Here is a 13,254-nt window from a genome sequence, read left to right as displayed (position 1 = left end):
ATGAATGAACATTGGAGATTTTTTCTTGATGCCAAAATGAACTACATGGGTAAATAATGCTTGAGAAAAACGCCTCTTATATGGTGATATAGTCTGGGCTAAAATGGATGAACTCGGCTAAAAACATACATCAATAAGTAATTTTAAAGGGATTAATAAATTTACCAGAGTACATTTTCAGAGAAGCTTTTATATTTTTCCCTTCTAGCCACATAATCCTTACCTACTTCTTATAATCCATCAAGCTTTTCAATTCTGCACGTCTCTTGGGGATTTTTAATACAGAAAGGTAATACTGGGTGGGTTGAAGTAGCGTCCTTATTTTTAAAGGTCTCTTAGAGAAGCTGAACCTACAACACACACTAATCACTGATACACCCTGTGTAACATATGCGAGATGCGAGTACCATCTTTTTCATACGTTTTACGTGTACGTAGTTAATCCATAATTTTACAATATTATTTTTGTTAATGCACTTTTAATTCGTTTTTATTAATGCTTCTGGATGCTAGTCTCTAAATAGGATTAGCCATGAATTACAGCGTAAAATTTCTCTTCTATTTATATCAGCAAAATAATAGTTCTGTTCATGAAATGAGAAATAATAGAAGCATCTCCCCCGAGGTGAAATGGCAACATTGGAGCGGTGAGTTTAAAGTGAATAGCTACATCCTGGGTGTTAATTCAGGCAAGAGTCAAGATGCTTAAAATACTCGACATCCCGTTTAATATCCCTGGAGTTGCAAAGTTATATCTTTATTATCCTTGTCATTTTCAATGTACATTTATGTGCGTATGTAGATTGTAAAAGTATGCACTAAATTAAGTACAGAACATCAATAAATTTGTCCCCTTTGCCTGCTCCTATGAAAGTCCTGGACAAATACCTCTACAAAATATTGTGTATGTTTTCATGAAAGTCAGATGGAAGATATCAAATCTAAATTGTTTAAACGGAACTAATATGCTGTTGAGACAAAACAAAAGATACCACTGGAAAGCTTGAGGCTAGAGAACTACTATAGAAGCCTCTGTATTGTACGGAACATCACGACTATTAGTATTGTTACACAGAGATTACACAGAAATTTGTAAAGAATCCGTTAGAGATATGATGATGGAATGGACTCAGCACTTGAGAGTTTAGCTGCAGGTCAAAGTTGAAAATATGCTGTCGGTGTGAATAGCTCTTGGGGAAAAACCTGCTTGGGGCGAACCGCACACAAAGAACCATACCATGTGAGCTAGTGGGTGGATTATATCGTGCACGCAGTCTGGTTTTAATATACACATAGCTGAGCTCAGTACATGGAATTTCGTATTAGCAAAGTATGAGATGAATCTCAAGTCGCGTTTATGCAGACGTTTTCCAATTCATTAATGATTCATTCGTAGTCGTGTGCAAGATTTTGAAATGAAATTCTTGTTTTCATTTCCAAATTCCAAGAGTAAATGTATGTATTTCGCTATCTCATCAGGGTACAAGTATAAACTTTTCGTCTAGAACCGCGTCGACCCTTCTAGCATCACCAAACGAATAAAACTTGACTAGCACACCGTTATAAATTACCTAAGAGAAATAAAAAGAAAGTCATGAAGAGAAATGAATAAATTTCATGCCTCATGACTTGACGGAAGAAATGGAGATGAGGAGATTGACAAAAAAAGAAATTGATGAATGGTAAACAGGAATAATTGGAATTGTTTTGGACTAGGACTAGGACGGATTGGGAATTGTGAGAGGTCTGGAACGGACAATGTTTGAGATGAATATTGATTCCACTGGTTCTGTCAGGAGCTATCAGGTCCTGATTTAGGTAGTCTACTGCAGGCTCCAGAGTGTAGCTTGTGCTGTCTTCAACGTCTGAGAAGTGAGTGACAATGTTTGAGATGAATATTGATTCCACTGGTTCTGTCAGGAGCTATCAGGTCCTGATTTAGGTAGTCTACTGCAGGCTCCAGAGTCTAGCTTGTGCTGTCTTCAACGTCTGAGAAGTGAGCAACTGTAATAATGGTCTTATCCCGAAATCGAAGAGTAGGATATGGACTCAGCACTTGAGAGTTTAGCTGCAGGTCAAAGTTGAAAATATGCTGTCGGTGTGAATAGCTCTTGGGGAAAAACCTGCTTGGGACGAACCGCACACAAAGAACCATACCAACATCCTCTCGTAAAATTGCTTTTCGGTATTTAGATTGTCAGCTTCAGACATAGGTACCTAGGTACATAAAATTCACAGAGAAATTGGAATCAGAAAAAATCAGCATTTTAATATCCTTAAAGGACAACCGTAATACTTAGGTACTCTTATCTATGTATTTAGTCTAGCAAGTATAATAATTTGGGGAAAATGTGATTGTTATTTTGCACTGGGGCAATACCCAGAAATATTGGCTAGCCGTTCCGGGAACGAACATTACCTGTTTAGGATAAATTTCCCTCCGGGCGGGAATCGAATCCATTACCTAGCGCTTACAAAAGGTGTACCTTGCAAGCTAACTAGGCTGGCTCTTATGATTCTCTATTGTAATTTTTCGTGACCCCTCTGCTGGTTTTATGAGACAGCTCTATGAAGTATGAACAAGTTCAAATTATACAAAGCTACGAGAGTAGATTGGAAAGCCATGCTCCATAATTGGGCGAGAGTCTGGACATCTTGTTATGGTTGTCAGCATCAACGTCAGACGATTCATCATAATATACCTATTAGCAAAACTTAATTTAATATGTTGCAACATCAATAATTTTATTTTTGTCGAAAGTTTCTGCGCGGATATTGACTTGGTTACCGAGTGTACTAAAATATTTTCGATGGTTTACGTCTATTTCTTTACATCGTCCGTCCAGGCCTGTCCAGATTGAATCTCATGCATAATTTTTTCTTATCCACATTAGAAGATTTAAATCTCAGATTAGACATTTGATTTGTTTAGCTCAGACGAATTGGTTTCTAATTTCCTACGGTAAACAGTCGAAGTGTTTTTATCTGCTCTACTTCCAGAGATTTCGTCAGTACGATTTTATGAAAGGCTTCACTGGAGGAATCCAAACTCGTGGATTTTAAGGATAATATTCGATTGGAAATAATGAAAAGTTCACTAGACCAAGACAATTAGCAACCATCTTTAATAGCCTTTCTTTTAGGATTTGAGCTTCCGTAGTATTCTCTGCAAAGGTACTCTTCTGTTGGTTTCAAGTTCATCCTGTAGATACCATTGGTCTTTGGTCTGCTTCTGTAGGGTCTGCGGCTACTGTGCTGGTGGTCCTTGTCAAATAATATTGGTTTGGACGCCCGTCCAAAGTCAAGAGATGTTAACATGGTTATAAATATCGGAACGATCTCATTCAACCCATTGAATTAAATGTTTTACATTGTTTAGAATGTTCTGATGTATATGTTTAAGTTCACCATCTACAAAATATTCACTACCTCGATACATAATGGTGGGGTTATTATTTTCCAGACATGTATGTAGATAAACAATTTTATATGTAAGATGTTAACATGGTTATAAATATCGGAACGATCTCATTCAACCCATTGAATTAAATGTTTTACATTGTTTAGAATGTTCTGATGTATGTTTAAGTTCACCATGTACAAAGTATTCACTACCTCGATACATAATGGTGGGGTTATTATTTTCCAGACATGTATGTAGATAAATATTATTAAATGTACGTTGTAGGTTGAAGGTAGCTATATATACATATTTTATTTTATTATCTTGGTTTTCAAATTTTACAGCTGCAGCTATCGAATGTACGAGTATTTGCCTTAATTTTTCTGCGAGCAGGTTGGACGGTATCCATTGTATTTGGTAATCTTTTCGGCCCTTGATGGTTAAAATGAGTTTCTTACTTTCTGCTCTTTGGATCCTGACACGAGACCATTTTCAGTATCTGAAGAAGTCAGACTCTTGCAAGTTTGAGGAACTTTTGAGTTGGATACCTACACCGATTGGTTAAAGAAGAAATACAAACGGTTACTCACCCAAGACGACTTGGAGGGTACCTGCCTAGAAATAATTATAATGAGCGATCCTGCAGACGCGGATTATGTTAAGGATTAGAGGAGATAAGAGACATCCAGACAGAAGATTGCAAGGTTCTTTAAGTAAAGAATGTTTTAATTATCTCTAATTGAAGTGACGCTCTTGTGAAATGGTAAATTACCAAGTACAGCGCGAATCTCTCTCAATAAAGAAATAAGCAAAGGTAATATTTATCCTGTAGGTACATAAAATTCACAGAGAAATTGGAATCAGAAAAAATCAGCATTTTAATATCCTTAAAGGACAACCGTAATACTTAGGTACTCGTATCTATGTATTTAGTCTAGCAAGTATAATATTTTGGGGAAAATATGATTATTATTTTGCACTGGGGCAATACCCAGAAATATTTGGCAAGATACAAACATTCACGTATGAAGCCTTTTATTATGCGGTAAGTGAAAGTGGTTGATGGCTCATATTGGCATAGTCCTTGGGAATCTTGGGATAGTGACCCCTCTGCTGGTTTTATGAGACAGCTCGGGCAAGATACAAACATTCACGTATGAAGCCTTTTATTATGCGGTAAGTGAAAGTGGTTGATGGCTCATATTGGCATAGTCCTTGGGATAGTGACCCCTCTGCTGGTTTTATGAGACAGCTCTATGAAGTATGAACAAGTTCAAATTATACAAAGCTACGAGAGTAGATTGGAAAGCCATGCTCCATAATTGGGCGAGAGTCTGGACATCTTATTATGGTTGTCAGCATCAACGTCAGACGATTCATCATAATATACCTATTAGCAAAACTTAATTTAATATGTTGCTACATCAATAATTTTTGTTGAAAGTTTCTGCGCGGATATTGACTTGGTTACCGAGTGTACTAAAAGATTTTCGATGTTTTATGTCTATTTCTTTACATCGTCCGTCCAGGCCTGTCCAGATTGAATCTCATGCATAATTTTTTCTTATCCACATTAGAAGATTTAAATCTCAGATTAGACATTTGATTTGTCCAGCTCAGACGAATTGGTTTCTAATTTCCTACAGTAAACAGTTGAAGTGTTTTTATCTGCTCTACTTCCAGAGATTTCGTCAGTATAAATTATTTTTCCGATTTTATGAAAGGCTTCACTGGAGGAATCCAAACTCGTGGATTTTGAAGATAATATTCGATTGGAAATAATGAAAAGTTCACTAGACCAAGACGATTAGCAACCATCTTTAATAGCCTTTCTTTTAGGATTTGAGCTTCCGTAGTATTCTGTTCAAAGGTACTCCTCTGTTGGTTTCAAGTTCATCCTGTAGATACCATTGGTCTTTGGTCTGCTTCTGTAGGGTCTGCGGCTACTGTGCTGGTGGTCCTTGTCAAATAATATTGGTTTGGACGCCCGTCCAAAGTCAAGAGATGTTAACATGGTTATAAATATCGGAACGATCTCATTCAACCCATTGAATTAAATGTTTTACATTGTTTAGAATGTTCTGATGTATATGTTTAAGTTCACCATCTACAAAATATTCACTACCTCGATACATAATGGTGGGGTTATTATTTTCCAGACATGTATGTAGATAAATATTATTAAATGTACGTTGTAGGTTGAAGGTAGCTAAGTAAAAAAAAAAAAATACATATTTTATTTTATTATCTTGGTCTTCAAATTTTACAGGTGCAGCTATCGAACGTACGAGTATTTGCCTTATTTTTTCTGCGAGCAGGTTGGACGGTATGACCATTGTATTGACCATTGACCATTCTTTTCGGCCCTTGATGGTTAAAATGAGTTTCTTACTTTCTGCTCTTTGGATCCTGACACGAGACCATTTTCAGTATCTGCAGTTTTTTTTTTTGTTTGTTTTCACCCGATTCAATTAATCAAGCCTACAGCCCGTTCTACAAATAGTGGGAAGATGGTCAAGGTGTCTCCGGAAAGGTCTCGTCGAGGAGAAGTGCCTTTTCTTGGTTTCATCTTCTTAGCACTAAAGGGAGACCCGCTAGAGAGGAAAAAGTGACTTTTAGGGGAAAATTTCAAACTTTTCGATCGAGTTGATTAATAAAGAAGTTTTGTGCGTCTCGAAAACAAATGTCTTAGTGGCCGAGCGGTTGGGTGTATCTATTTTTACTCCTCTACTGTGATGATAAGTGTGATGGGTGGGGGTTCGAATCCCAGAGAGGTCATTTTTTTTACATAATTTTATCATTTTTTTTTTTTTTTATTAATATTTATTATAGTGTGGTGTTCAATGACTAGATTATTTATAGTTCAGTTTCGTACGGATGTTCAGGTTTGTGTAGATTCTGCCTCGACAACATAGATTCACCTCGTCGATCGACGGCGTCGACTATGTGTAGACATAGACATAGCTTAATGGATCAATTTTTCTTTGACACATTTCTCTCGCAGATAGCGAGAAAGCACTCACACATACTTGTAAAATAGATGAACTCGAAGTGTTTGCCTCGCGGTATCTCAAAATCTCCATGGAAGTTCTTCTCTCGTCTCTCCCATGTCCTCACAGCAAAAATCCATTTCGGACGAAAAAGAGGAATGTTTTCAGAGATTGAATAGAAGAAATGTAGTGACTTGAGAGAAAAAAGTTCCCAGCTGCGCTGCAGCATAGCTTGAAGGCTGTACAATTAAAATAACTCAGGTGAATAGTCAATTCGTATTTCGTACCCATCTTTCCATATGCAGAGCTCGAAAATATTTTTACATTTTCTTCTTGCATCACAATATTCACAATAGTGTGTTTGAAAGCATGAAGAAAGAATCGTCACTTTTTACCAGGCATAAAAAATATTCTTTTTGGGGTTTGAATGTTTGATAAAGGGAAATCTAAAAACGTACATAGGTCTTATCGTCCCGAAATCGAAAGGAGGACATGATAGGAGAAAGATAGCCTTTCCAAATCCCTGTTTATAATATTACAAAGAATATCACTATATACCTACGTTACCTCATGTTGTATCTTCCTTGCGGAGGTGTGCTAAGGTCATGATAATCTTGACTTTGGAAGGTGCTGCTTTGAAAATATCAAGATATGACTTTCATTAACATTTTCATCAATAAGTTCACTAGATCTGCTTCTCCATCATTGTTCATTGTTTACCAGCTTGTAGCTTAAACTGAAAGACTACTAGGTAACTAAGGATATAAAAACTTTCTGATCATCCTGTAGCAGGTCATGATAATCTTGACTTTGGAAGGTGCTGCTTTGAAAATATCAAGATATGACTTTCATTAACATTTTCATCAATAAGTTCACTAAATCTGCTTCTCCATCATTGTTCATTGTTTACCAGCTTGTAGCTTAAACTGAAAGACTACTTGGTAACTAAGGATATAAAAACTTTCTGATCATCCTGTACGATCGGCATCGCGTTGAAAAATGTCTCCTGAGAATCATTCCAGTGAACATTGAAAATTTCTAGTATGCATATTTAATTCAACATTATCTGTCCTATTAGGCTCAGCTTAATATAAACTTCCGTGTAGACTAATAATTTCTTGGCAGCTTGTGCTTTTTCCCCATAGGCTTTCTGATGAAAAGGAACTGTTTACACAAAATGAATGACAAAATACATGAACATGTTGGCTATGAACAAACCGATGGATGTAGAGACGTTCAGACACCATGCCAATACCAGGTGCCTGAAAATTAATCAGTTTCATTATTATTTGGATACTTACATGATTTTGTGATTAGTGTACATTATTATTTGAATAGCAAAGGTTGAGTGCGAAGGGCATCCACTCGTAAAATTTGTAGCCAAAACCAAATGTCAGCCCAAAGCAATCACCCTAATTAGGACTGATTGAGAGGCCGGCGAAAAACGCCGACCCCGTCTGTACACGGGAAAAGGCGAATAAGAGGTAGGTATATATGTATTTATCCAAGCACGCAATGACGGAGTATGGAACCTCTTCGAAACCTATACAGGACTGCTTGTATTGTGAAAAGCTGAGTAAACACATTCAACTTTAACTCGCCGTGGTGGGTGTGCGGTACATTTGAGGGATTTTTGTTTTTAATCCCTACAGAGATTTCGACTTGTAAATAACTAATGCTGGAAGATTAAAATGAAGATTAATGATGAGTTTTATTGAATTTTTACGTCGTGGTTAAATCACGGTGAACATGAAATGAAAATGTCTGCTGTGGAATAAATATCACGTACCATGGGACATGTTATAGCACAGTGCTCTATTTCTACAGGGTGGCACATTTCGCTCAAATCACATTCATAGCTTTGGTAAATGTGTAGACAATACTTTTTTTTAAAGGCTTTAATGGCAGGATTCTCTCTTAGTGAGCTCTTCCACCCAACCGGTTTTTGTCAGCTTCATAGCCGACATTAAATACTGTTAAATTTGGCAACTTAGTTCCAATTGGATATTAGGTAATGTAGATGCCTCTATATTTTGTGCCTCCATAAATCTGGATTTTGACCTCTGAACTTCTAAAACAGCTAGTTTTGGACATCGAGCTTTTTTAAGACCTATACATGGCTGTGCTAATTTACAAATTTGGTTAACACCGGCAAGACATTACCTACCAGTTTTTAGTTGGGATGTGCGGGTAGGCCCAGACAATAATAACAAAATCTTTTACGGATAATAAATTTTAGCAAAAAAGAATGTCAAACAAGTTTGCATTTTTAGGTTTTTTGGCAATACCTATTGCTTTTGTTTTGTTTTTGAAATAATAGCGATTCCTGTGGATTGAAAAGTTCGAATCACAAGGACTTGTGTGAACTGTGAACTATTACTAAAGAGTTGTTTAACATATCTCTGTTACACCCTGTATAAGACCTATATTTACCTCTTCTAGATCACGTGTGGTTCAATTCACCCACATTTTTATTCGAACCCTTTTCGAGGGATGTGGGGGCGTCTAGGATATAATTAAAGGTCCCCCCCTTCCTCGTGACAAATGAAACAAATTTCGTGTGTCGTTTGAAGGGACATTGTCTTTTTGATTAATTATATATTTATTGCTTACTTTTACAACAGGATGGCAATTGAGGAGCAGAAAGAAAAGGGAAATTACGTCTATTTTGTTTTGAACAATGGGAACTGCTTTCCGTATATGCTTTCCTCTTATTTCTATTGTCTGACATGGTTTAATGTGATTCAAATGAAAGGTCTTCATTCAATTTTCTATTGAAATTCAACTTTGTCTAGGAGGCTGAAAGAGGTCAGTCTGGAATCGGGTCTGTAAAGAATGTTTTAATTATCTCTAATTGAAGTGACGCTCTTGTGAAATGGTAAATTACCAAGTACAGCGCGAATCTCTCTCAATAAAGGAAGAAGCAAAGGTAATATTTATCCTATAGCAACCTGCCACCACAACTAACGTTCGTACATAAGGTGTAATTTTTTCTTCGAAAACTGTAATAACAACCTGTTCATTCATTCTTTTGAATGAGAATCTCTAACTGATCATTATATCTGAACTTGGTGTTCAATGACTAGATTATTTATAGTTCAGTTTCGTACGGATGTTCAGGTTTGTGTAGATTCTGCCTCGACAACATAGATTCACCCCGTCGATCGACGGCGTCGACTATGTGTAGACATAGCTTTATGGATCAATTTTTCTTCCTCTAGTTTTTGAATGTTCTCGAGTTTGATCTTCATTTTCCAAATCTGTCCAAGGCTGTGAACTTCCCAAACTTTTGTTGTTCTGGATTAATCAATAGGTGCGTATCTAACAAATAGTACATATTTGAAAATCAGAAAGCACTCACACATACTTGTAAAATAGATGAACTCGAAGTGTTTGCCTCGCGGTATCTCAAAATCTCCATGGAAGTTCTTCTCTCCCATGTCCTCACAGCAAAAATCCATCTCGGACGAAAAAGAGGAATGTTTTCAGAGATTGAATAGAAGAAATGTGAAAACAGCTCGCATTAGATATCAAAAAGGATTTAAGTATGTATTTCAGTATTAGTGGATGTGCCTAGTGCTCCGTACAAGCAAACAATTGGAGAGTTTGGCGTCTCCACTAATTCATTGGAATTATACTACTCGTATCTCGTATGTACCTAATATTATATTAATCTCTATCAAAACACAATACAGTCATCAATGAAATTGCTAGATAGCTATAGCTACCAAAATACCAAGAAGCCGAAAATTATCCTCCCGCTGGGTTTACCATTAACAATAGGTGAAGTGTTAATAACCAATAGATTAACCTTCAATACTCGGTTACGAGTGTTAATAATATGCATTGCTATGCTTTTGTCATTGTTGTTGTTTTGAACTCCTGTGATTTTTTGAAGGCTTCCCAGGGAGTGATGAGACTGCTAGCTATTCTGGTATGTCTTCATTAGACAAGTCTGAAGTCAACAAAGTTTTCATTCAATGAATTGGGCACGACAAAATGTTTCTTGGAATTCTGAAATTAGAATTGATGATGAGTTTCCATTTGTTTCTCAAGTGATTCTTTGTACTTAGAGCCTCTTGGTTTCATTGATTATTTTTTTCTTAATTTATTGTGTTTGAATGTTTCTTGGAATTCTGAAATTAGAATTGATGATGAGTTTCCATTTGTTTCTCAAGTGATTCTTTGTACTTAGAGCCTCTTGGTTTGATTGATTATTTTTTTCTTAATTTATTGTTTTTGTGTTTGAGGGGATTGAGGCATAGGTACTTGATGTAATTATTAGATACCCAATTAACTCATCTACTCGAAAGTGCTATATTCACACATGTCTAGAAAGAAACCAGCAACTTTTTGCATATCTAGAACCTAGATACAGAGGAGCCATCAAAGAATTCTTAGACACGAGAGTCGATTAATGATCTTGTGCAAATCTTTTCCAAATTCAAATATACATAATCATTTTAAGGGGCCCACTGTAGGTAGTTATTGTATTTGTTTGAGGCGATTGAGGCATACTTGATGTAATTATCAGATACCCAATTAACTCATCTACTCGAAAGTGCTATATTCACACATGTCTAGAAAGAAACCGGCAACTTTTTGCATATCTAGAACCTAGATACAGAGGAGCCATCAAAGAACTCTTAGACACGAGAGTCGATTAATGATCTTGTGCAAATCTTTTCCAAATTCAAATATACTTACATAGGTAATCATTTTAAGGGGCCCACTGTAGGTATTGAGTTATATACAGAGGAGCCATCAAAGAATTCTTAGACACGAGAGTCGATTAATGATCTTGTGCAAATCTTTTCCAAATTCAAATATACATAATCTTTTTAAGGGGCCCACTGTAGGTATTGAGTTATGGATCATGACTTTTTATTTTCACATCAAGGAATCCTTGAGTCAATGAGTTTATGTTTAAAGAGTTTAACCTCAAGATAATCATCACACATTTAAGTATGGTCCAGAATCCCTCATAAATTTTCAATGTGTGTTACTCCGGGCAAAGTCTAGGTCCAGCTTCTGATCACTTGACCAATAGTGTTGCTAGTAGCATGAAATTTTCTGCCATTTATATTTCTTCAGATATTTTACCCATAGAAAGATTGAATATTGTGTTTTGCCCTAGGCATGTTACAACTTTAGTGGGAATAGTGGGTATATCACTAAAGTTGTAAGCTTGTAAGTGTTTGAAGAACCACTTTGCCAATTCACCCAATCCCTTTACAAAATAAATACTTTGTCACTAAACTTTATCGTCTTCTATTCGCTACACCAATAGTGTTGCTAGTAGCATGAAATTTTCTGCCATTTATATTTCTTCAGATATTTTACCCATAGAAAGATTGAATATTGTGTTTTACCCTAGGCATGTTACAACTTTAGTGGGAATAGTGGGTATATCACTAAAGTTGTAAGTGTTTGAAGAACCACTTTGCCAATTCATCCAATCCCTTTACAAAATAAATACTTTGTCACTAAACTTTATCGTCTTCTATTCGCTAATTACTCACTTGAGACAATTTATAAGATCTTCAATTGTCTTCACCAGGGAGACTCAAACTTAAAATAACCAAGTACCAAAAAAGTCGTGTCGTGAATTTATTATAAATGCCACTTTCCAGGTGTGATGATGATAAAATTATAAAACCTTCAGTTTAAGGGACATAATTCTACAACTGGACTGTAAGGGGTCCGTCCGTAGTCCGTAGAGATTGTTAAATAAGACTTTTTAATTTTATCCTAAAATGTCTTGTCACGCATTCCACCCTGTATTACACGTATCTATTTCAAGCTCCCGAGACTAGATTAATATTTCAAGATATTATCTCAATTACACATTCCGTATAATTATTCAGTTTATTTAAAACGTCTCATTATTTATTTTAGACCCCTGTAATGATTCAATTAATTAGAGGAGCTTGCCAATAAGAGTGATTCATAGCAACAGCAACGCGGTAACACGGATTTGATATGGTGTCTGGGTTATGTGCTCATGCTCAGGTAGATGGGCCATTGCTTGTATTGTATCGGAAGTATTTATTTTGTAAAGGGATTGGGTGAATTGGCAAAGTGGTTCTTTAAACACTTACAACTTTAGTGATTTACCCACTATTGAATCCTCTAAAGTTGTAACATGCCTAGGGCAAAACACAATATTCAATCTTTCTGTGGGTAAAATATCTGAAGAAATATAAATGGCAGAAAATTTCATGCTACTAGCAACACTATTGGTCAAGTGATCAGATCTCTAGTTTTTGAATGTTCTCGAGTTTGATCTTCATTTTCCAAATCTGTCCAAGGCTGTGAACTTCCCAAACTTTTGTTGTTCTGGATGAATCAATAGGTGCGTATCTAACACAAATAGTATTTGAAAAATTTCAAGTGTCCAAATCTAATCAAACAATGAGTCATGGGATTTCGGATTCATGACTACAATGACATCAGAACATTAATTTGATTCATGACATGAGTCATAATGTGGCAGAGAGATTCATTCATGATCGTTTTGTTGTGTTCATTATTTTGGAGTGGTAGATTAATTAACACTTCGCATTGTATTGATATCCTGACTAATAAAGCCGCACGATTAAAAATACTATAACCAGCCTAGTTAGCTTAGTTGACAAGAATCTGGATCCTTTGGATTCTCTTTAATTTTTCTTTCAAAGAGAGATATTTTTTACTTCTCTCTTTGGAATCCCTGTCTTCTACCACTGTGAACCAAACGAATCCAGTCCCCCGAGTGGATCCCTTGGCCTCACTGGATTCGGATATTCAAAACTCTTTTTTTTAGCCAGCCTAGTTAGCTTAGTTGGTAGCGCGTCTGCCTTGTAAGCGCTAGACCGCGGA

At 36.3% G+C, this 13,254-nt stretch overlaps 1 protein-coding gene and 1 long non-coding RNA gene across 2 annotated transcripts in view; one reads left to right on the top strand and one right to left on the bottom strand.

Annotated features, from left to right (window-relative positions):
- Nucleotides 1–13,254, top strand: part of LOC108251947 (autophagy-related protein 3-like) — a 31,380-nt gene that overhangs the window by 4,008 nt on the left and 14,118 nt on the right. The gene's annotated exons all lie outside the window — the stretch shown is intronic.
- LOC113465953 overlaps nt 13,059–13,254 on the bottom strand; it is a 747-nt gene continuing 551 nt past the window's right edge. The window contains exon 2 of the long non-coding RNA XR_003390516.1: nt 13,059–13,185. This is a non-coding gene — a long non-coding RNA (uncharacterized LOC113465953). The remainder of the gene's footprint in view (nt 13,186–13,254) is intronic.

This window comes from Diaphorina citri, unplaced genomic scaffold (genome assembly GCF_000475195.1).
Source record: "Diaphorina citri unplaced genomic scaffold, Diaci psyllid genome assembly version 1.1 scaffold187, whole genome shotgun sequence".
Lineage (NCBI taxonomy): Eukaryota > Metazoa > Arthropoda > Insecta > Hemiptera > Psyllidae > Diaphorina > Diaphorina citri.
This window is presented reverse-complemented; position numbering and strand designations above follow the sequence as displayed.